Raw genomic sequence first — 25970 nt, 5'->3', positions numbered from 1 at the left:
TGGTTAATAACTTAAGTTGTCTGGGCTCTCCTTGCCCCAGACAGCCACAATAATTACCCTATTCTCATATTAGTACTCATATAAGTAGGAATTCATATACAAAAATTCCTTCTAACTGCCTTTGGTTCAATTCCCTTCAACAATCTAGGAAAATACAGGTATGGGAGAGTAATATAAACAGCAATCTATTTTAGTACATATTTTAGACCCAGGAAATATTATTTTGTCTTGTTTACTTTCCAGTCACTAGTTTTCAGAAATGCCAAATGGATGCTAATTTCTTCTCAATTTTCAACATTTCAGTTCATCTGTCTTCATATTCAAAAATATTTCCACTGATATATAATCCCAAAATCAGCAGTTATACCATTTTTCCTAAGTTCTTACTTGTAAAGGTGTTGATATTTTTAAGTACTTTTTCTGAAAATAACAGGGAGAAGTTGGTTTTCCTTACTCTTTTTCTGATTTCTTTGTGCAGCTATAATTACTTGTTAATTTTTCCTTGAGCAATTAGTTTAAATAATCCATCTCAAACTTACTAATTTTAATTGACAGTCCTTTTCAAGTCATCCTGAATTCCTTTCAATGTTATACAGATATTGAAAATTCTTCATTGCCTCAATGTTGAAGAAGCCCTATTGACAATGGTGTTTGACTTTCTCTGATCCATTATTCATAAAATAGTTAACCATGTGAAGCACTTAAATACATGCCTCCAGTTCTTTCTGCAGACGTTCATCTGGTGGCATTCCATGTCCATCATCTCACAGAGAGAAACTTTTTGTTTCACTGTATGTTAGTTCATTGATCTCTCACATTAATGAACTTGAGGGGCCTTAAGAATTGTTGGAGGCTGTTTTTCTGACTTTTATTTTGGCCTCAAAACAATTTTTCATAACGTCCTTCATGTGCATCCTGAGTGTCGCAGGTAAATAGTTACTTTGCATCTAGAGTCAGGAAGTGATGCCATACACTTCTCACGGTGCTTATCTCATCAAAAAACTCCACACACTTCTGCAAATATAACAGCTCAAACATGAGTTAGGAATTAGAGCTTATCCCCAAAAAAGGTAGCAGAATCAAGAGCCCAATTGTAGTGCATCTACACCAACGCATGCAGCCTGGGGAGCAAACAGGAGGAGCCGAAAGCCAATGAGCAGCAGGAAGGCTGTGGCATAGTTACCATCATGGAAACATGGTGGGATGACTCGCTCAAGTGGAGTGCTGCAATGGATGCCTATAAACTCCCCAGGAGGGATAGGCAAGGGAGGATAGGTGGTGGGGTTGCCCTGTATGTTGGGGAGTGTTTTGACTGTCTAGAGCTTAACGATGGCGGTGACAGGGCTGAGTGTTCATGCGTAGGAATGAGGGGGAAGGTCAACAAGGACGATATCATGGTGGGATTCTGTTACAGGCCAGGTGAAGAGGCAGACAAAATATTGTATAAGCTGCTGGGAAAAGTCTCAGAATCATTGGCCCTTGTTCTTGTGGGGGACTTCAAGTTATCAGATGTCTGCTGAAAATACAACACAGCAGAGAGGAAACACTCCAGGAGGTTCCTGGAGTGTGTGGACGATAACTTCCTGACACAGCTGGTGACTGAGACAACTAGGGAAAGCACCCTCTGTACCTATTGTCTGTGAACAGAGAAGCACTGGTGGGTGATGTGATGGTTGGAGGCCATCCTGGGCACAGAGATCATGGAATGATAAGAGTTTTCAGAGTCCCTTCAGACAGGTCTAAAGAGCAAAGGATTCCAGGAAGACCGGACATTATTCAAGAAGGAAACCTTGACGGGGCAGGAGCAGGCCATCCCCATGTGTTGAAAGATGAGCCAACAGGGAAGAAGACTGGTCTGGTTGAACAGAGAGCTTTGGCTGGAACTTGGGAAAGAAAGGAGAGTTTATGATCTTTGGAAGAAGGGATGCGCAACTCAGGAGGATTACAAAGATGTTATGAGGTTATGTAGGGAGAAAATTAGAAGGGCCAAAGTCCAACCAGAACTTAATCTGGCTACTGCCATGAAAGACAATAAAAAATGTTTATATTAATACATCACCAACAGAAGGAGGACCAAGGAGAACCTCCAGCCTTTTTTGGACATAGAGGGAAACATTGTGACAAAGGATGAGGAAAAGGCTGAGATACTTGATGCCTTCTTTACCTCAGCCTGCAGGTACCCATACCCCCGAGCTGGAAGACAGGGACAGAGATCAGAATTAAGTCCCTCATAACACAAGGGGAAATGGCCTGCTACACTACCTAGACACACTCAAGTCTCTGCAGCTGGATGGTATCCACTCAGGGATACTAACGGAGCTGGCAGAAGTGTTCATGATATCTACGATTCTGTGATATCATACACTTAAAATTCTGGAGAAAGAAACAGAGACAGAAATAATTTCATCCTCCATTTCTCATCTGTGTAAGGCAGCCAAAATCAGGATTCCATGGTAGCAAAATTAATGAACAGGAGGACTGGAGATTACTTTCTGCAATAACCTTTTGGTCACATTCAACTGACCTTAACCAAAAATACAGCAACCATAACAGACCCAAGGAGAAAATACAGAAAATATGCCTAGCCTCTCCTATTGGCAAGATATCATGTTTGATATTACACTAGAAGGAAAGTGGCTTGGTTCTACTCAATAATGTATGCGATAATAATTAAGTGCTTTGACATTTACAGGTTGAAAACACAATGAATAGTCAACCCAGAGCACTGGGAGCCCTAGCAAGTAAAAGAAGAAATGGATAATTTTATTTTCCAGTAAGTTTGTTTAAACTTACTTTCAACTATTAAATCACTGCTTCAATTGACTTTGGTGCTAACAAAGCTAGCATTTTGAGCATATATCAATATATATCAATATATAGCATATATCTATAACAAGATCCAAGTGCCAATGTCAGAGTCAGTGAAAGTTACATTACAGCAAAAGGACAATATCTGCAACTAGGGAGAAGGGAAGGAAATGTCTCATGTCAATCTATTGCAATCCTTCTGTCTAAGGAATTGTTGAAGGGCTCTAAACCAGAGCAGAGAGGTGAAGGAATTAAAACAAGAACTTCCATTTGTCTATGAATTGCTCTGCTAAACAGTAACAACAATTTTTCTAGACCAATCAGCTTGGATCTGTCATCTTTCACAGCTGGTACACTCAATAGGAAGTGCATTTTGGTCAGCAACAGCATAAAAAGGGAATGCAGCCTCCAAATGATTTAAATGATGCCTGTGAATTGTCATTTCATAGCTTTTTGTGATGTTCCTGTTCCTATCCCTTGCTTTTATTGGTTAGTATCAGGCTGGATAGAATTCTGTGCAATTCCCATCTAAGTCACCAGAGAAGGTCCATCTTCATCATGTATCAATTTGATTTCAAGCCTTGAAAAACACCCAGCCTCCAGAAGAAAAACAATCTGTAGTACACTTTAGGAGAACAAAAAGTAAAAATATTAAAACTTATGATAAATGTTTGGTTTCCATCTGAGGCGCCTCCCTACAGCCCCCCCTTATGAGTATGTTTCTCCTGTCTGCGAGCTACCACAGTCCAGATTGAGGAATACTTTTAATGCAAGGATAGACATGAATTTCAAGCAAAAGATCAAAATGGTACCTTTTCAATTTTTTAAAGAATAGAGCTAATTAACCTTTTTATCAAACTACACACATTTTCAAATTACTTAAACGGGAAAAATACTGGTTTAATTAGGATTTCACAGGGAGAAACAGTTGCAAACACTTGGATGAGAGAAATTGAGATCTTTATGAGGAGGGTGCTGTATGTTTTACAATTCCCTGTGTCTTTTTGTTGTTTGCGCTTCAGATGGAGTCCATTTATATCTGTCTGTCTCCTGCTGAGAGAATCTGATTTTATCATGTGTTTCAATGAAGCTATTAAAAACATCAATCATGAGGTTCCTCCTTTCCCTTTGTATGTTTCTCTCTCTGTCAGAGTGGCACTGTGACATTGGTTATATGGCAGCATACATTGATTTGCTTTGTTTTACAAATTGATTAGCTAATCCTCTTGCAATCATACCTTGCTTTACAGAAAACTTGGTACCTATGTTTCCCTTATCTGGGTGCCCCCATGGTTTCTATTTTGTAGGTCTAGGATTTTGATGAGTATGCAATGCTTTCTTCTCTTTCTTTGCTTTTAGTAAGTGGTGAAAAGTCCAAGAGTGACAGCTTGAAGTTCTATACATATACAAAAAGAACAACATGAACAATGCTGGCATAGCCTTCCCCCTCACTTCAGGAGCTCAGGAATATTCCAGAGGTATAAAAAGAATTTACTAACTGACATAGCAATACAATACCAGTATTTTGGTGGCATTATGTCAAAAGAGTTGAATCATGATTAAAACAAGTTATTAGCCTAAAAGATCTTCCTCTGACCAAAGCAAAACACAATCAAAAAAAAAAAAAAGCCTGAAATATAAAATTTGGTAGATGTTTGTATTTAAATAATATTCAAATTGATCAATTGAGACTATAAAGCCTGAAGACTGGATACAGCCCTGCATTAATTTCCAGTCTTTTGCTTTTGTTTGTCAGGTAATGTCAGACAAATTGTGCCATATAAATGAAGCTGAACACTGTATAGGTCTTAGCATTAGTAAACAAGATATCAGCATTTGATTCTTGCATTCTGTGTCTCTGTTCTTCAGCCAGCTCCATGTGATTAATGCTACAATGCTGCATATATAACTGATTTTCAGTTTGCTTGCAAGATTGATGTCCCTAATGCAAAAGAAAAAATATTTTTTATCTTTATCAAATGGAAAGTTGTGCTTTTCCCCAAAACATTGTATATTGTTTAATCTGTTTTTACCCTTTTTACTCAAATCGAAGTAGATTTTGAGATAAAGAACTGGTTTAAGATGGAAAACCAGAATCTTTTATATTGGAAGTACTTAAACCATTAAAAATGGCAAAAGAGTAATTTAATAGCAATTCATAAAACATCTTAATTGTTCTTTGTAATTTTTTGGACAAAAGATACAGTTAAGAATAGTTTTTTCAATATTAGATAGTTCAATGTTATCAATAAAATTTTGCCCATTTCTCTTTGTAACACCTGTGCTCTTTTGAAGAACACAGATTGAACCTGAGCAGTCTGGCTGCTTGTTCTACAAAGTCAACAATAATTAGGAGTGAAAATATTTTTTCTGCTGCTTTTGAGCAATAGGATGGAAAAGGCACGGACCATTTGGCCAGGCGCTGAACCATACTCAAGGAAACAGTACAAAGTCAAGAAAAGTGGCCTCAAGAACTTGGGGCATGTGGATCTCACTGGCTCAAGAACTTGATAATTTATGAATCTATTTCAGCTGCAGCAAACGGCCCTTTCACGGCTTACAGCTCCCCGACAGAATTTAGATGATGTTTTTAGGCTATGATTTTAAGTGGTCCTAGAGTGGTGGCTGCAGGGAGAAATTTAACTTGATGTCAAGTCCTTTTTACTTTCTCTGAAATGCCTCATGTTAACAGCCACAGGCACCACACCTGGCAGCCCATGGGCCAGGGCAAGGGCTTGTGTTTCCTAAGGCCAGAGGCTTTCTGCTCTCCAGTAGCAATCATTTTTCCAACCACCCATGCTCCTCCTCCCACAGAGACCCTGCTGATCCCTGGCAGCCCTTAGGCATGAGAAGGGAGCTCTGGAGGGCAGGGAAGGTGGGAGGAAACAGCCTTCCAGAGGCCAAGCCCCAGCAGGATGAGCATAGTGCAGGGGTAACTGTGTAATTAATGCTTGGAGTTAACCATGAGGCTGATATAGGTGGATGCACTCACACCACCAGCACCACCCTCTATTTATCCCCTCTTCCAGCAGTGGGAACAGCAGAGATTCTGGGATCAGCTTCCCTCCCCTCTCTCCCCCCCCCCCCCAGGTTTCAAACTGCTGCCAATCATTTGCAAATGCCCCACCCCTTTCTCTGTTAATCCAATCAGAATGCTTTTAACCAGCCCTCCCCTCTCCCATAGGCTGCTTGCATCCAGAGGGGCTGTCAATCACGCATCAGGCCCCTCCCCCCCATCTTCCAGCCCCTGCTGTGAGGAATGGGAGACCCCTTCCATTTTCTGTAGTGGTGGGGGGGTAGTTTAGTGCAGTAACCCAGCAGTGTCTTTTCAGCCATTGCTCACCTGAGGAGAAGAAAGTTCTATTCTTATATCCTTAAGATACTACCACAGATCTGAAAGGTGCACAGCCCAGACAAATCATCAGTCAGCTGGGCAGACCTCAGTCACTCTTGTCCAGGCCACTGCAATACAACCCTGCTGGCAACCCAACTGATACAGCAACTAAATAGGCAAATGTGCCTTTTCTGTGTTCTTGTACGAATCAGATTTTCATAACTCTTTTTCTCACAGCTTGAAGACAGCCCCCTGGTTCACACTAATCCCTCAATCTGATGAAATCCTGGACACTCGATATATCAACTCTCTCTTGGTCTGTGCCTACACAGGCACAAGATGATTGTTGCATTTGCCTGTGTTTGCTTACACAGATCCAAGTGCATCTTCACATGTGGGTGCCCCGTGCATATACACCCATAGATTCTGTCGCATCAAATGGGGTGTGTAGCAGGAGAGGTGCTTCACGAATTCAGATGCTGATAGTTTATGGCCACTGCTGTCCCCCCATAACAGAAAAGAGGGTGCATTTTAGACCTTTGATGGCTTGCTCTTGGGGATCACTACTTCTGTCCAAAGGGGCCAGTGTTTTCCAGACAGATATATTAAAGAACTCAGCATCGAGCAAGTTATGAGGTGCCCCAGCACAGCTGTAGCATTCAGAGAAACTGCTCTAGAGCAGTTTCCCTCACAGTAAAAGAATAAAACCACTCTAAGCTGATGAGCCACTCACAGGCTCGGTGAGCTGCCGTGCCTGTGAGTTCCTGCGTGGTTTGTGGTTTGCACCCTACTAGCTTGATTGGCTGTGCTTCAGGAGGGAGAGGCTGAGATGCTGGGGTGAAGACTTGTGTGTCCCACATGGCTCCCCAGACTTTGGCCCTTGCTAAGCATTTGTGCTGAAGACAGGTTGTTATGAGACTTGTGCCATTCCCCCATCGCTTTCTCTCATCACAGAACCTGAAACAGGAAAGTGCAACCACCTGCCTCAAAGGTACAGATCTGCTTGGCTGCTTCCTTCTTTCACTATGAAGTTTTAAGGGTAAATATGCTGAGTAAATTAGTATCACATTTTCTGTGGAGTTAAACAAATAAGGTCTTAGCTGCAAGGCTTGAGATTCAGTGTGTTTTCCACCGCAGGTGCATCAGGCTTTTCGCCTTGTCAGTGGGGGATCAGGACTGTGCTCAGGAGGAGTGTATTTATTGGAACAGAACAAAGAAAATAGTGAATGGAGAAATTTCTTTGTATTAGTCAGGAGCACAAGAGATATCCAGATTTCCCAGAAACTTTAAGGTTGCTCTGGCAGAGATCAGACTATTGTATCTCTGAGACACCCATTGTGATCATACCAACAGGGGCAAGATGCTTAGAAAGAAAAATGCTTCTGGCAGCTGAAGATCTGGCATTATTGACCCTCCTTTTGGTGTCTTCTGTGGAATGTGGTGGTTTCTTAAGGGGTCAGGCATGAATGTAATTTCTCCTCAATTGTTTTTTAATGTCCTTGTAAAGCTTTTTGATGCACTGTAAGCCTAATATGCAATATCGTTATGAGACATTTCTTTAGACTGCAGTGCTATAGAGCTGTATAGCAAGGTCTTGTGTGTGTTTCATGTGTGTTTGTGTACATAAAGTTCATAATAGTTGTCTTGTAGGAACAAAAGGACATCAGTCTATAAGAAACATTTTAGTAGCATCCTATCAGTACAAAATTTTCTTAGAAAAAACAATAATCTAAACTCTCTTCAACAGCAGTGGGAGAATCTGTCCCTTTTATAATTGCCTGGTGAAAAAAGGTTTTATAATGACTGAGCTTTTAGTAAATGGGCATGACAGGAGGAGCTGGGTTTTGGGATAAGAAAGAGTTACCCATCAGTTATGTGTTGATGTGCAAGATTGTAGGTGATGCAGCCATCCACTTGAAAGCGGAAGAGAGAGAGGCCCATGCTTTAGCCTCTTCTCACAAGTTTCTGAATAGGACATAAAATCTGGCTATGATGTGATGGCGAAATGAGTTGTGGAACAGATATGGAGAAACCATGTTTCCTTAGTAGCAGCTCAGTGAAAAAATGTTGCAGTGAAGCAATTCTCTTTACTTTCCTATTTAGTGACATTTACTTCTATTTCTTTCTTACATTCTAATGTGACAATCCCACGGATAAGAGATTAAGCACAAAATAGCAGGGTGTGTCATTCCCATTTTTATCAAGAAAGCAGAATAACCTGGAGATGGATGGAGATGCAATGTGAAATGTACACATCTAAACTTAGCATAGTTTTGTTGTCTGGATTTTGGAGTTGCTTTCATCTCTAGCGCTCCCTTCTGCACACATCTCCTAAACTAAGACTGAAGGATCTGTCTGGGCAAAACAGGCAACTTCCAGAAAGCCAGGGCTCTGCTGCTCAAGTTAGTTTTTTGTCCTGATCTCTTGCACCTTCTTGCATTAGTTTCCATAAGATGTAGCGTGTGTGCAAGCTTGTCTGGTTTTTATAAGTTATAGCCATTACTTTTCTCTTCATGTTTGTCTTCCTTTACCTGTTCACATGGAATTTCTTTTTTTTCCCTCAGGATTATATTCTACTCTTGTAACCATACACCAATGCCCTCCGTTTTTGCTGATTCCAGGGCAACAGCAGTGAGGTTGTAATGTCCTCTGCACAATGTTATACTTTGCTCTCCCCATCAACTTGCAGCTTGACAGCAGCTCTCTTTAGCCACAAGCAATATCTAAAAGTTTGGCAGGCAAGAGGCTGCTATTAAGCTACAGATCTGGAACTACTGCTGTAGGCAGTCTCTTCTGGTTTATTTTTACTGTCTGACATAATGAAAATGGTCTTCATTCTCTTCCCAAAGTTTCTTTCCCTAACAGTATTTTCACTTGAAATTCTCCTCTTAGTGGAGCTGTAAGATATATGTATATAGACACACACCTTAAAATATACTCACTGGCAAGTTCAGTCTCTGATATTAGTTAGAAGAACTTACCTACTGGGGCAGATAAAATGCCATATGTTTGACAAGTAAGGAAATATTGCTACCAACAGTTGATATGCCTGGGTCTTCGGGGGTCATTTTAGTTTCTTTAGCTTTTTACAATATAATAAGGCCCCGACTTCCACTACCTTTTTCTCTTCTCTTCTCTCCAGAGTCTGCTTTTGGTTTAAGAAGAACGTAACAATTCTATCTTCTTTCGGTTCCTCGAGTGACTATATAGAATCACAGAATCATTAAGGTTAGAAAAGACCTCTAAAATCATTGAGTCCAACCATTTAGCCAGCACTGCCATGTTCACCGCTAAACCATGTCCCTAAGTGCCACATACATGTTCAATATAATGATTGTCACACGCTTGATCTAAAGCTCAGGGTTGACTACCAACCATATTCCAGTCAGCACAAATTTTATCCATAAATCCCGTGATATCTTTCAAAAATCTTTTTTTTGGAACTCCATTGAAGGAGTCTTCTTAGTCTTTTCATCTTCATTTCCCACCATTCTTTGCACATTTGGGCAGCAGGAAAGGAAGTATATTACCATCAGGGTTTATATGGCAGTAACTGTTTTTCCTGCACAAGCCTTTCATCTTAATGTCTACAGACATTTTTGCCTATTGATGGGCATTTTGCCCATTTGCTTTTAAGACAGATGAGTGTGAGTGCTCTCACTTTATAACTGTAATCAGGCCCAGGTACATGAGTGTGATGACATTGAGATGACAGAAGCACTAAAGCCGTACCAGCCAAACTAACTTGACAATCTGCAAAAATGAACTGGTCTCCTGATGAGGAGGTTTTATGGATTTTGGTGCCCCATTCCATTTAAATATCTCCATGTATGGCTGCGCTGCACTTTTTCAATGCATCCTACAGTACAGAGACGTGAAGTGACTTGCCCAGGTATGCACAGCAAAACTTTAGCTGAGCTGGGCTTGGAAACTGGATTCCTAATCTTTCTTCATCACCAAACAAGGGTGTCTTGTTTCTGCATTTTATAGTGATAATTAATTTTAAATACTATTTTAAATGAGCACTTTTTTTGAATGAGGGAGAGAGACTTGCACGAACACAAGTAGAATTGGTAGTCACATCAGCTAGGCTAACAAATGGTTCAAAACACAAACTGAATCCCATGATACAACCATTCTAGTGGGCTGATGTTGTACTCAAATGCTTCGATGTTTGATCACTACTGTCCCAGGGATATTTAACTCAACCCAGCTGGATAATCTGGGAGAAAGGAAGGGCATCTTCTTTTCTTTTGCTTTAGCCCAGAATGCTATCTCTGAAGCATAGTTGCTGTAAATACTGTATCTAGAAGGATTTCAGATACATGAGAATGAAAAAAATTATCCTGGAAGGGTCTGAGTTCTTCCTGTAGCCATAACTTTTTTTAATTGTTCTGCTGGTTAGAGAACCATGCTAAAGTACCATTTAAATAATATCTAAGCAGGGGAGACTAACCTTTGAGGAATAAGCTTGCTAAGAATGGACACATTATCCTGGCACTAAGATCAGAGGTTGGTACTGCAAAATATTATGAGATGAAAGAAAATTACTCGAATGCCTAAATGAACATTATGTGCCAATACATGATGAAATTCTTTTTTACCTCTCTTGGAACTCCCAAGATCCATCCTTCCTCCTTCTCCCCAACTCTAATCTTTTTTTACATATGGCTTTATCTTTTCAGAGCAGTGTAAAGTACTAATAACATACCATTTTTTCCCCGAGGCACTCTATGCCTTGTGTTCTCTAGTTTTTCCTTTTTCCTTCTAGTTTATTTTTTTTTTTATTATCTCATCATGAAAAATCCACCAGTAACACTTACAGTACAAACATAAACCCCCAGAGCTCTGGCATTCCTTTTTTATTTTTAAAATCTAGCTACATAAATAACATCATGTTTCCAGGTCATAGGCACTCCAAAATACAGCTGAGTTCTGGCACTGGAGAAGCACTCCATAACCCTGCAATCTAAACAGGGATGTGAAACAACTTCTAAAATTGCCTCTGTGCATAATCGTGCCCTGGTAACTGTTTTTCATGTAAAAGTACATAGTGTATAAAGCCAGGACACTAGAGGCATTCTCTTTGAGTCTTTGTATATGGCATTTGCTGAACCACATCAGACTATTCGTCTGTCACATCCAGTATGCTCCCCAAATAATAGTCAAAACACTGATTCTGAGAAAGGTGACCAAACCTTCTGTCAACCAAGTGTGCAGAGCTTTACACGGGGATGGAACAAACATTTTCTAACTCTATCAGGATGATTAGTTTACAGTTTCAAGTGGTATTATCAAGTTTCAAGTTGTATTATCGTTACACTGGTTGGACTATCCTTTCTTGATAATTCTAACAGTGTAACAGATCTCTGAGATTAAATCCATCAAAGCAAACAAAAACAAATCTCCCAATCTTCTCAGCTGTCAAAAAGAACTGAATCTAGTCTGAAAACGCTTTCCCATCTTGAACAGAAGGTGAATCTTAATACACTGAAGCCATCAAGTACTTTCATGTTCTTAGTAGAAAGGGACGAAGCGACATGCAATATTACATTGCCAAAAATTACATCAGGTTGTCATAATCATGTCATTACCTTCAGCAGAGGCCATGTGCTGCACTTGCCTCTTTTGCCTACTGATTTGATACAGCATATATTGCTATCTCCTGTATACTAAGTAATGACACATGTACTACATACCCAAATGGTTTAACGCTACCTTCTCCTTTTGCTGTAATGAGCCCATTCAATAATGAAAGTCTCTGAATGTTTGTGTTGTCAGATTAGCTTAAAATGATGTTCAGGCAAACATTTTTCCTTTCCCACAACATCTCAGCAAGGCAGTTCTCAGTGGGGCTGACACTGCTGCTCACAATGGGAGTTTCATCATTCTGAGCAGCAGCTGCTTCCCTCTGTTTCCAACAGAAGTGAAGCCAACTGTCCCTGCTGAAAGATGGTGGAGGCTCTACTATCTACTGAGAATCCAAGTGTGAAGTGACAAGCATTCCAAAAGGACCATTCTAACTGTCCGCAGCTCAGGTGTCTTGAGGTCTCCATTTGTAGCATCATCTGAGGGAATAAATTAAACACTGGGGGGTTTCTGAAGGGAGATTTTTTTGTAAGAAATATCATAAAGTTAAAAAATTCTTGAAAAATCTTCCTACATTGTCTACGCAAGATTTCTGTGATCTTTAAGTAGAATAAAAAGCTGGATTAACTAATCCATTATTAAGGCTATAGAAACAAGCAAAATATCAAACACAAAGTGTCAAGTTTCTTAAAAAAACCATATTTAAGAATAATTTTACTTAGTAAACTAATTAATAGATTTAATTGTAACTTCTCAGGAAATTAATTATTTGCCCTTACAGTAAGTGCTGTAATTCTTAATGTATGCTGTGCTTTTCATACACAGCAAAACCACCGAATCTGTATCTTAAGTGCAAAACTCAAATTAGCTGTTAGTACACGGACATGCCAAGTGCCTCCATAGTACATACCAATTAATTTTATTTTTATTTTTTAGCTAGTTTTTGTCATTGTTCTGATTTCTTCCCTTAACTGTTGAGGTCAATGTGGCAAACAGGGTTGAAGCAACCACAAGATAATGTCTGTAGAAACTAATCATTCATTAATAACTGCAAATGCAGAATGGGTGTAGAAATACTTTCCTAAATCTCCAGGGCTTCTGAGGGTCAGCTCTTTAAGCATCCTGAGCTTTATTATTAATTAGTTTTTTTACAGGAAGGCTTGAACTGACTTTCAGACACTGTCGACAGTGGGTGCTCTGCACTGACAGAGGTTATGTCTTCATTGCCAAAAATAAGCAGTGCTTTAATATTCAAGCGGTTTACTCCAGGTATATTTCTCAATATGCCATCTCAGGCAGGAGAAACATACGGGATTTTATAGCATTGTGGCTAGCTGTGGTCAATACAATATACCTCCTCGGAAAGCAGCTCTAACAGGTACATCAAGGTAATAATTTAACTGGGAATTTAATAAGCAGTAGCTGTCTTTATTTAAAAATTTAAAAAAAAAAAAAAAGAGACTAAACACATCAGTTCTTGAGGTGTAGGCAACATCATAGCAGAAGAAAACCCAGGTCTCAGCAAGCTCTATTCTAAAAAGAAAGGTAGGAAGTAGAAGGGAGGAAAGATGAAGGGCTTGTTTGAATGAGGATCTCTCCCAGAGAGTTGTTTCAGGACAGTTCTTCAGGTAGCCATTAGTACTCCAGAATAAGAATTCATTTTTCTGGCATGATTTCTATCACTTCAGTAGTGCCTCAAAACTCTCCACACCTGCTTTTACCTGTATTATAACTGTCTTGCTCTAATAAATCATCAGGGGTGCTGCTCTCACTTGAAGGATCCTTTCCTCTCCACATCCAGCTAAACAGTTTTTACCATTCTTTGCATACTATAACTTATAGAGACAGTGGGAATGGTAGCACACTTGTAGCCACTGCTTTGAGTCTTCTGAGCACTTTGTGATTTCAGCTGGTAATTTCAGGGAGATTTCTAAGGAAACCCTCAGTGTTTCAGGAGATGGTGTTAGTGACTCAGACAGAATTAAGCCCTTTCCTCTGAGTCAATACTGAGTGACATGCCCTAGCACATTTCTTGCACATGAGACCCACAACTGTAGGTTGATTGCTTGTGGCCATCAATTATCCTTCAGCTAATTGCATGAGCCTAAAGGCATTTTGCCCTTATGGCCCAGGCAGATCAGTTTGAGTACAGTTTGCCTTCTGCACATCTGACGTTTTAATTTTAATTGGGCAGTTGTTGCTGCTGCTCCTAACCTGCTGTGCACTGCTGAAAAGTACTGGAGAAAGAATTTCATTGTTAGGTGAAGGGATGGATACAGGGTCAGGAAAAGCAGCAGCCAAACTGGAAGTACTCTCTAGGGTAAAGCTGGAGTCAAAGCACACAATCATCATATTTTAACATTCAGACTTACCAACTCAGCTAACTTATACCAGGGGTGTCCAGAGAAGTGTTATTTTCAGTGAAGCTGCAGCAAAAAAACCCCAAGAACCATAACAGACCTTCTTAATTAAAGTGCTAGGTAGTTTTAGCAAGAGAAGGCAAAGCAGCAGCTGTAATCCTTTCAGACACACCAGGGAGGAACTACAGCAGTGTGTGGCCCCTGCCAAGCACTGCTGCAAACTCCCCCACTGGAGCCTATCAGGATATCAGAAGTCTAAAGTGAGTCTGAATTTAATTCATGATTTATGAAATTCCTTGAGAATCTCTTGGAGTGAACAGTGGTTATTTTCTTAATGAATTACTGCTATTTTGAACAGTTTCTATTTGTATATTTAATTTTACTTTTTTTGTTTGAAACGCTCTTTAGCTTTTGAGCAGAATGTTCTTTTGAAATGTTGTTCCCCTTTTCAGTCAAAATCTTGGCATGACATTTTTAAGGAAGTGGTTTTGAATGCATCAACTTCTGCTCTGCAATCTTAGATACTTAATTGACTTGAGCTTCAGAAACGCTGAGCATTACCTCTTTTCTTTGTAAGTTGCAGAGATGAGCAAAGTCCAACTACCTTCAGAGAGCACAACCAAGAAAACAGTATTCCAAAATTCAAAGAATGTTTTGTGGATATTTGGAGATTAGCTTCCTTTACAATGATGATCACTTTATTAAATATAATCATTTTTGTAACGCTAAACTAAAAAGCAAGGTTCATCTTCAAGATAGCCTACCATAATCAAATACAGCAAGATATGCAATAGTAATGAATCTGAACACTGTAGTCCTTAAATCTGATCACAAGTAAATTAGATATAAGCAGAACAAACTGATAGAAACCACAGCAGAAAATGGAAGTGCAGTGAGCATAATGGGGTTTTGATTTTTTTCACCTGGAAGCAGAATTGTAGTGTTGATAATATTTTTAGATGTATTCAATTTGGATAAAATTCACCTCATTCATCATGGAAGTAATCATATTAATCTGTGTTTTGAGGGGTAAATCTCCTTGTAGCAGTGCACAGGCCTTGTTTAAATCTTGTGATGAGTAATTCTTGCCACTGGTAGTTTTCTCGTTGCAGAACCCTTACCAACGTTCACAATGCATCTTGAAGGGTGAGAGAAGCACAGTTCCTACAGTTTGTAGCTCTCAAAACTTTCTTCTGCAGATTTTCTAAAGTATGTAGAAGAGGAACACCTTCTTGAAAGCTGTATGAGGTAGATGACACATAGTGTTTTCCATTGTGCCTAGTAAAGTAATTTTTCTTTTCCAGTTTGGAATTTTCCCCTTCTTTCCTCTTTTGTATTGTTTTCTGAATTCCATCTACAAATAATCAGTTTTCTGAAGTTACATAATGAGAATATTTAAGCACACAGAGGTCAAGAAATAATGATTGTAAAGATAGCCTCATTTTAGTGTGTGTTTTGATAATATGCAGCTGTATAATTGGAGTCTAGCACTGAAGTCAATATCATCTATGAATGTATATTGAAAGGAAATCTCAAATCATTTACTGCAGATCTCCTACCTAAATTATTTTCCATATGTCTTTGATCTAGGTGTGTGCATAATTTATATAATTGCCTGAATGAGACTTGTGGGTTTTTTAGAGTAGTCACTGTAGAAAAATGAGGTTACATTCTCATCTTGTGTGATTTCAAAGTTAACTCTGCTGTGAGCAGGGGCTTGAACTGCAGGATTGCCAAAAATCCCTTTTAATCTAATTATTGTATGATTCTATAAATGGCTCTGACCTGTTGGTTTCTGTTCAGAATACCATTTGCTTCACGTAATTTGCCTTACGAATAGGAAAGACAATGAAAGAGTAAGGAGAAAATCATAGAGCTATAACAACTAGTCAACAGACTGTCAATAAGATATCAATTCCTTGATTTTTTTTTTTTTTGCTTTCAACTCTTCTTCATTAGATGATTCTTAGATGACAACACTGATGTCAGCATAGCATATTCTGGAGCATAACTGTAGGAACAAATGTGCATGACGTTTATTGTGTTGTGGAAGAAATAGCATACTTTCCTCCCCTCATAAAGCTTAATGTAATGTTGAATGCAACAGCTGACTGCTTTAAATATGTACACACCCATGTCTCAGCCTGACAACAAAACCAGGGTAAAACAATCATACTCTCATGGTTAAGTGAGCTGGTGGGGATCTGTGAACTGGTTTGTAGCTGTCTCCCCTAATTTGATCACCAGTTCCAATGGCTGCTAGACCTTTACCTCAGTAAGTGTGCCTTGGAGCGGACTCACTAACAAAATTTGGGTTTTCATCTCATTCCATTTTATCTTCTGTACAAAGCCAATACAAGCACAGTGGATAAGTTGGAATTACAATAATATACCTGCAGTTGCCACACAAACAAATGTAAGAGTACATTTTCTCTAAACTTTTTGAACTAGAATTGCACTCACTACTTAATGGGACAGAATCTGCAATGACTAGGTCCAATGTTTAGGCTTTCAGATAACGAAGCACACCAGGCTGAATATGAATACAAAAGTCATGAATGTGCACCTTTTTTTCCACTAAAGCACTTTTATTTGGAGATTTAAGTTCTGCCATTCAGTGGTTTGTATGTAAACGGTTACTGAGCAAAAAATGACTGAAACAGAGAGACAACATCCATTCTATACTCTCTCACTAGGGTTAATTGAGAGTGTGGCATCAATAACTTGCAGACTGGGGGTGGGAGGGAGGATCTGCAGTGCTTTATGCAGTTAGCAAATCTTATCAACTTCAAGGACACAATAATTTGGACATTTAAAAAAAAAAAAGACAAATCAGTGCAGATCTTGGTGATGGCCTTTACCTATGCAACATGCTGCAAGTCTGTTCCTCTGGATGCAAATACATCATTGGCTCTGTACAAAACCAAACCACTATCTTTTTAACTTGAGGCAAGATACCAGCACTCTGCTTGCCCCACCCAACTGATATTTCATCTCCTCAAGAATAAGTTCACGTGTGGCCCACTGATTCCATATTCACAGCAAGATTCTCTATCTTCAGTTTAAAGCACTGAGTCCTTATGATATAGCCTTGAATATCTCATGAAGTATCTTATGTTTGCCTCTACAGCCTTGAAAATGTCTTCTGTGAGGCATTTCAGCAGAATCTGTCTCCACATGGATAGGTACATTTTTTTTAAATGAGAGCTAAGTGAGCATCTTTGTCCAAAGTTTCAAACCCAAGTGCTTGAACTGGGGCTTCTAAGCCTCAGAGGTGATCTCGTACATTAAAATGGCTTAATGCTTAAAGTTACTGGATATGCAAGGATCAATCAGACTTCATGGTGAGCTATAAAAAGTCAGACTCCCTGCAAACTTGCGCTTTGAACTGGAAGTATGAGCAGGAGTGAAGGAGCACAGTGTTAGGCCAGATCATGCTTTGAGAAGGTGCCATGTATCCTTTCCATGGAAATCTTTAAGTAGCTGGCTTACTGCTAATGATGTTTGACAAGTGTATAAATTCCAGCTTCCACTGGCACCTGTTCATGCTTATAGGTGATCCTTGTCACCCACATGCACAGAGCACACATGCGTACCCATGAAGTGTACACAGACCAGCTCATTCAGATTTGTATTTGCCAAAGAAAACACAACACACACGTCACCTGAAGTATGCTCATGGGACCTCTGTTCCTCTGTTCAGGCATACTGCAAATGAACATCTTTCATTTATAATCAGATCCCTAGAGGTACACATGTTCAAATATACTTTTGCTGAGATGTGTTCAGGCTTGCATGTAGAATGCCTACTCTTGTATGAGGGCAGAAAAGGCACTTCACAGGATACTGTGTTCACCCACTAATGCAGGTAAATACCACATTCTCACATACATGCAGTCCGCTGTTTTCCCTGCATGTATTGTAACAAATAATTTAAATCTCTTTCTTCCCATCCTGCTTAACATGCAAATATGGATAGCACGTCAAGATTAGAAATAAATGTAGGAGAATTACTTCAGTCAACCTGAAATGTCGAATGACTCATTCACACCCTTTGCAGAGTGTTCCCTTTTTGCCACATGCAATCTACTGAGTAGTCTGAAGGCTGTGTGGTTCCCTGCAGCAGAGCAGTAATCGATTACTTGCGCACTGAAGGAGTAGGACTGTGATTATTTTTGCAGGGTGTACAAGGGTTATGCAGAGAGCTTCCAGTGAGCCTCATTGACATGATGGTGCTCATACTGTGGGAAGGGGAAATGTAGGATGTCAGACTTGATCAACATATAAGGAACTTTTTGTGTTTAATTAAGTTTCAGTCTGCATGTTTCAGTAACCAATATTCTTACATCATGGTATGACCCAGATATTTTTATTCCAGATAATGAGAACCCATTCCAATTTTTTATAATTCAATTATGAATTAAGATAAACAAGAATGTGTTGTTCCTAATTCAGAGTAAAAATGTCTGCATGTTAAATCATTCAGGAACTGCTGCTGTGCTTATATTTCAGAGGTATCATAATCCAAATGCATTGACAAACCTGAAATATGTTCCACACTTTACTTAAAATGATATGATCACTGTGCAGAGAGAACCCCAGGAATAGTAACAAGCTGGCATTCACATTTGTCTTATAATGAGAAGAAAAGTTGGATTGACTGTTGGAGTTGCATCTTTAAATGTATGAATTATTGTAATTGATTTCTTTTAAAACCCTTTCAGAACCATTCCCAAATGAGGATGCAATGAGCTAACGGCAATTTATAGAAAGACTGTTTTGTAGCACTTAGGTCTTGTAAAAGGGGTACTGTGTTTAAATGGAAGTTGAGCTGTGATGACCCATTAAGCAGAAAAAACAGTTAATACAACAGAGCAGCTCAGAAGGTAAAATATGCAAGTGGTGACATTATGCAATGAAGGTATCACAACCGTGCTTATTATACCACAAAGCAGATACCACTAGTGGCATTTCAATTTCTTTGTCCTTACTTAAATGTGAAGCTTTCTGTGTGTATCGGTGTGTCAATTCTTCTCAGAACAAAGGTGGTTGTTAGCTGAAATTATGTATAACATGTCCAAGATAAGAGGGCCATAAAAACCTAGTTATCAGATTTCCCATGTTTGTGTTTCCAATATCATAGCTAATTGTACGTTGAACTAGACAGTTGTATTTCATTCTTTCATAAAAGCACAAGAGGAGAAGAAAAATATATAAGGGAAAAGAGGCAAGACAAACTTTTCAGCAGAAAAACCACAACTTGTGCAGTCAGATGCGATTTTGCACTAGAACAGATTTATGGTTAAAAGGACAAAGAAACTACTTTTTCTTATTGAGCTAACTGTAGGTTTTACTTTTGTGCAAAATCATACCTGTTGGCACACAATGTCATTTTAGTACTAGAATTCCAGATTTTGCACAATTATCTGTGATGGCAAGATTAATCTTAAAAAAGATAGCAAGAAAAATGGTAGTTTCATCACTGATCTTACTTTTCTTCACATTTTACAGAAAATTTAATCAGCTGACCTTATCAAAGAAACATGTATTATGTACCCAGCAGTATATACTAGCAGATTTTCATAACATTTTGTTAACAAATCCCTACTCAAATGTATTGCTCCAATACAGAGTCCAATATAAGATTAAAAACTATTTTTACTAGGTTGGATTAATACTTTAATGTGATGAATTCTCTAGGTTGTGCTATGCCCCGAAGCAAAAAAAATTATAGCCTTCTGTTGCATCTTTCATCTTTTATATAGAAAAGAGGAGTTTGCTAAATGCTGTGGAAATGAATCAATGACATAAGGTGAACTTACTTGTATTTTAGCAGAAACATTTACAGATTTTTTCCTAGATTTCCATTTCACATTGCGAAGTGCGTGATTGCACGTACACAAAGGGAATTTACCATTCACATGCACATCCAGTGTGTATTCATATGCAGACCCCTATGAACACCAGAATTCCTCAGCTCTTAGTTACAGTGCAAGAGCGCAGATTTACAGAACAGGATGTTGGAATCCTCTCTCTGACAGTCAAAGTTGGACATAATGAATCTTGAGTATTCTTTCCCATATTTAGATACCCAAATACAAGGAAAGCACCTTGGAATATCTTGATCTAATTGTAGGTGGGTTTTACTGTCTGTGGTTGGTTGTTTTTAATCAAGTCTGATAGTACCAGATTCTTGATTCTGTTTTGACTCTTTTGCTTTAGAAGTGACTTTTGAAAAGTCCTCCCTGAAAGGATATATGTCTGAAATATAATGCCACACCTCATCCCAATCTCTTGTATGATTGATTTGAGAAGTGTAATTCTCCATCTGACTTGCAGCTAGCAGAATTCCCCAGAGCTGTTCACAGCTCCTGCGATTCGGAGAAGCTTTGAAGGTACTTGAAATTATACCAAAGACCAGTTTTAGGATAAGTAGTCCCAGGATTTCACAGAGCCCAAACATTGTCTGATGCCCACTTGATCCCTCTTGACTGCAGTCTTTTAGTAAGAGTAGATCTTTTCAGAGGATGAAGATTGAAAAGGGCTACACCTGCATAAAGGCAGATGCGCATAGGCGTGTGCATACCTTCCAGAACAAATTCAGAGATGTACATTTTGCTCTTTTTCTGGTCTACATCCATTTATCCTCCAATGAACCTCCAATATTAATGCAAATATGCTTAACACACACGGTTCGTTGGTATATTGATATAGTGTGTTGATAACAGTGGTCTGTTGCAGCCCTAAATGTTGTGAATTCACTGAGTGCAAGCTCCACCTGTACACAGAAGCAGTTCCCTTGCTTACATACACATACATGCACAGTGGGAACAGGACTGGTTTTCTGATAACCACACACTTGCAGTGCAACACATATCAGCCAGTCCTCAAGCTTACCAAGAGAAGATGAGAAAAATTGAGAGGCAGTTAGCAAGATAAGGTATGAGGAGATTTAAAAGAAAGTAGCATAGAAGGAAGCGGCTACATTTTTCATACTTTAGTTGTTTGTCTGGACAGCTTGAGAAGGAGCTGCTCGACAACTGTGCCAAAAGAGACGATTCAAAGCAACTTCCCATCAGGCGGCATTCCTCAAGTGTCTGCTCTTTAAGAGCAGTCAGGGAAAATTCGTTCTGTGGGAAGCAGTTAATGGAGCTGCATTACGGACCCCTTATTGTTCTGTCTGATAGAGAGACAGCAGGTTCACTTTGGCAGCTCCAGAGCACTGATCAGTTCAGATTAGGGGCACATCGTCTGTCTGGCTTAATCAGGCATGTTTAGATATATTTATCATGATTAGAGGGGTGTAGTGCAGAGAGGGGGAGGAAATGAAGAGTAAGATTACTTTTCTCTAGCTTCAAATGGAAGCTTAGCAAATCCCACTGAGTCAATAGGTGCTCATCAAAGGCAGAATTTAAATGTTTTGTTGAACACTCCAGCATTGGATTCCAATCACTGAAGAAGAGTCTTCTTCTTTCTTTCACTTTCTTTCTTCCTCTACCACTTGCATGCAGCAAAGAAGAAAATCAGCAGCACATGCAACTCGTGATTCGTCTAGATTTCCAAGTGAAGGCACAAATTGCTATGTGGTGAACAGAGGTTTCCTTGACAGTGAGCTGGATCATCTTTGATCTCAATGGCCAATCCTTAAAACACAGTTGATGGGCCTAGGCTGACAGAACACTACAGAACACAGCAGACATGCTTTGGCTACGTACCCTCACAGCAGCTGGCAGCACAGAAGCTGTAAGGCGGTTTTTCATGCCTGAACTCTCGGGCAGCATTGCAGCAGTTAAAGTAAGTCTATGGAAATCTAGAAGAATCATTTGTTAGTGAAGAAAAATAAGTCAAGCTTCCCTTTCTCTGTTGTAATCTACTCCTTTCTCCTCTGCAACTCCAGTCAGTTCTATGACAGTTCAGTTCTTGTGATCTTGTAATTGCTGTCAAGATGATAATCTGGGATGTCACAAGCATGGCTCAATGTAATCACTATACAAATGTAGAAGGTAGAAAACCTGACTGACAAGAATCAAAAAGCTGCTAGTGAGACACTAACAATTCAGTGGCAGGATTTATGGAGTAGAGAATGTAGAAGAGAAAGTTGGCAGGTTTGGAAGAATTTGAAGAAAATATCTAATGACAGCAAGTTTGCCAGTACTTCTTTAGAATTCTGAAGTAGAGGATCATAGCCTTATACTTCCAAAGAAAAATCTCTTAGAAGTGCAGAGATGCTCCTCAGCTGGCATGGTAGGGAGTATATTTGGAGATCAATTAGCAGAATGACAGGAAGCATTGTATGAATTAAATAGCAAATTAACACTGTTGTTCAGGATTAAAGCCACATCTCCTTGCAATAAATGGTGCTACATCGATGGGACCAGGCAGTTAAAGTTGTACACTCTCCTAGTGCAGGCGCACCCATAGAATTGGAACGGTACTCTTACAGTTAAAGCTTATTCCTGTAAGAGAAATGGCTTCACACCTTTAATTGAAATAGTTGTACCACATGTGCAAGCGCAGTAGTCTGTAGTCATATCAGCTAAACTGACTGTGGTTTGTGAGGGTGATGGTGACGAGATCAGCACTAGAATAGCAATAGCTGTGCAACTGATGCTGTTGACTGAGCTTTTTGAAAATCCTGGAACATGATCAAAGAGGGCTGTTGCAGGTGAGCAACAAGGTACAGAGCTTTCAAGGCAATCTTTGCTAGGAGGAAGCATAGCAAATGGGGACAGAGCTCTTTCCAGATCAGTTCATGGAGCTCTGCAGAGAAGCTTTTATAGCACTGCCCCTCCTGTGCACTCAGTCTCGAAAAAAATAAGTGCCGACTAATGACCTGTCACTGCAGACAGCCCGAGCAGCTGTTTGCAGAGAGCAAAGCAGCGAGAGGATGAATTGCTCTGTAAGGAGCATATCTGAACGTGGGAACAGGAATAGATGGGAGATTGGGAGAGACTAGACAGCTTCCATTCATAACATTCAGCTTTATGTGGATTTACAGTCCTGATGCTCCTGAATCCACAGATGCTGAGTTATTACTTACAACAATTACTTACAACAATTGAAATCTCCCGTGTTTCCACACTTTGACTTCTGTTTCTCTTGTTGGCATAACAGGTGGAGAAGCAGAACCACATCTCTTAGTTTGCAAGATGCTTTTTAAAATAGTAATAAGTTTTATATCTCTCTCTTATGATTTATAACTTCCTGGACACAATTTATTGTTCTTCTTCATTTTCTCAGCTATTATTCAAGCTCTCTAGGGAAGTGGTCATAGCACCAAGTCTGTTGAGGTTCATCCATACAATGCTCTGTGAGCAGCAGGGAGTTGGACTCAATGATCCTTATGTATTTCATCTCTCCATAACAAATGGAGGGACATCTTACAGTTCTCTCAGTATTAGATTATCAATATTATCAATATTATCAATTTGCCTTTCTGGAGGCAAACTAATTTAGAACACGGGGAATTAGTTTGCACTGAGGACTAACAAAAACTGGCCACTTAATTCTTCATATATTATCAACTCAAATAATTCATAGTAGGCAAGATATTTATGCATTTTATTGAAAATAACTTTTTTTCCCTTTTCTTTCCAGCTGCCCCCAGGTAGAAACTAAAGTGAATAAAGTGTCTTGGAAAACGATTTTTCTCTTGAAAATTTCAGCCCAGCAAGAAATTACTAAAATTTTTGAGACAATGTATTCTTAGGCAGTTTTCAGGCATGTTTGCAGACACATTTATTTTGGGTCACTCACCTAAGTGCAAAAGCAGGTATCTCCATTACTTATGGCTGAAATGTCTGGATGTTCCTTCATATGGTTCAACATAGCTGTGGTGAATGTATTCTGCAAGGTGAAGAGGTTAACATGTTACCATAACTGTGACAGAGGAGGAGTACACAGAAATGGAGAACAAACAAAAGAGAGTTATTCCCTATTCTATCCTATTTCCTATCCTTTCTCATTACTGGGAGCTTGCCACTATTGAGTGTTTTGTTTATAGTATAGAAAGCCACATCTTTTATGGCTTGACATTAAATAGATTTAATATTATAATGGAATGGTTCTGGATACACAACAGGAATCCAGGCAGTGCCATTGTTTTGTGACATTGTCAGGCAGCAAGCATGAGTGACAACTCACAGCAGCATTCTTGCTGGGGGGCCCATTAGATCACATCATGGTAGAAACAGAGAAAATAGGTCGTTCCAATGTGTAATATAATGTAATCTGTCATGCTGTCCACAGACCACAAGAATGCACATAGCTTAAAACCAAGAAAACTCTGAGGATTGGTGTCCCACCTGCCTGTACAGAAATTTATATTCCTGATGTATTGATAGGCACATGTAAAACTTTTCATGACATGGCAAGAGCTAGCTGCTGTATTCTTCTTATGGCCCCCTGCTTTCTGCAACTGTATATTTTTTCAGCAAAATGTATTGGAGATTATCCTCTTCAAAGGGAGTTCTCATTGTATCTACCCCTGACTGGTTTGAGTGCTTCATAATTTTCACACTCCCCGTGTTTTAACTTACAGATATTCCAGGGAGATAATTGTCTCCCCAAAGGGCAGTGTGGGGGGGGACTACCACCTACCAGCCTGCTGCTGGACCGATTGTCTTGGACTAGCACATGGGGGTGTTTTTTGGTGAAGTACCACAGCTCATAAGAAAGTATGACTTGGGTCAAGTTACAGTTCCACACAGCGCGGGAGATGCTGTGCCCAGCAACAGCAGTTTGGGGAAGGAGGGTAAGAGCAGGACAAGTAAATGTCAAAGCTTCTTCCCTTATGGCCTCCCAGATCCCAACACTCTTGGGAATGAATTCCTAGTGCTTATGTTATAAGAAATGATGGATAAAATTTCCTATTTACCTTTTCCATGATTCTTGTTATTTTCTACATTGTTTTTGCATTTATCCCTCTGACAACTTTTTTTCTAGGGTGAAGAATCGTAGTCTAAGTTACTCCTTCCTTGTTCAGAAGCTTTCCGTTCTTTTGGTCATCTTAAATTACTTTCTCTCTACTGTTTCTAATGCTATTGTCTCTGGTTTTGAGATGGAGGCATGAGAACTAGCTTCTGCATTCAGGTTACAAATATTCAAGCAGGTGCCCCAGGTATTTGTACAGTGACATGATGTTGCCTTCTGGCTTGTTCCCTGTCACTTTCCAGACACTTCCTAACCTGCCTTTTTGACTTCCACTCAGCTGACACTTTGATAGAACTATCCACAGCAACTCAAAGGTGTCTTTCCAGAGTGGTGATTTAATTTGTATTACCCTACAGTTTTTTCTCATCAATAAGTTTTGTCACTTCATGTTTTCCAGATCATTTATGAATACGTTTCCAAACTTTTAATCAGTTATTAATCCTCCATAGGACCTTCCCTCCTATTCTTTGAGAGCTTAAAGGGCTTTTTTAAGTCTTTGGTGAGAGACTTCATCAAAAAGGATTTAGAAATGCAAGTTTTGTATCAAGTGATCACCTATATCCACATGCTCATCAGCTCCTTTGAAGAACTCAGTCAGTTTGTGCAATACGACTTCCTTCTACAAAAGCTATATGAGGGGGAATTGCTATGTTATTTCTCTCACATGGCCAGTAATTCTTTTCTTCATTATTCTTTCTACCAATTTCAGACATAAAAAATCAGACCTCCTGCACCTTTTGCATCCCCTCAAAACACTTCCCAAACACTGGCATTGTGTTTGCTGCTTTTTCTTCTAATACCAAGGCTGAGTTAGGTCTTGCATTGCATGCCACAGTTTAATTGTGAGCCTTTACTATTTCATGTTCAGTTTAGATTTCAGTCAAGATTTCTAAAATATAGAATCTTTGAATTTACTCTTGTTCATTTACTGATTTTTTTTCCTAAAA

The 25970-nt window shown here is 39.4% G+C and overlaps 1 protein-coding gene across 1 annotated transcript in view; it reads left to right on the top strand.

Annotated features, from left to right (window-relative positions):
* Nucleotides 1–6731: 6731 nt before the first annotated feature.
* Nucleotides 6732–25970, top strand: part of GRAP2 (GRB2 related adaptor protein 2) — a 42969-nt gene continuing 23730 nt past the window's right edge. Inside the window, exon 1 of the mRNA XM_051784253.1 lies at nucleotides 6732–7133. The gene's annotated coding sequence lies outside the window, so the exon portion shown is untranslated. The remainder of the gene's footprint in view (nucleotides 7134–25970) is intronic.

Source organism: Manacus candei, unplaced genomic scaffold, assembly GCF_025592945.1.
Source record: "Manacus candei isolate 608988 ecotype Guabito, Panama unplaced genomic scaffold, ASM2559294v1 h1tg000018l, whole genome shotgun sequence".
NCBI classification, from domain to species: domain Eukaryota; kingdom Metazoa; phylum Chordata; class Aves; order Passeriformes; family Pipridae; genus Manacus; species Manacus candei.
This window is presented reverse-complemented; position numbering and strand designations above follow the sequence as displayed.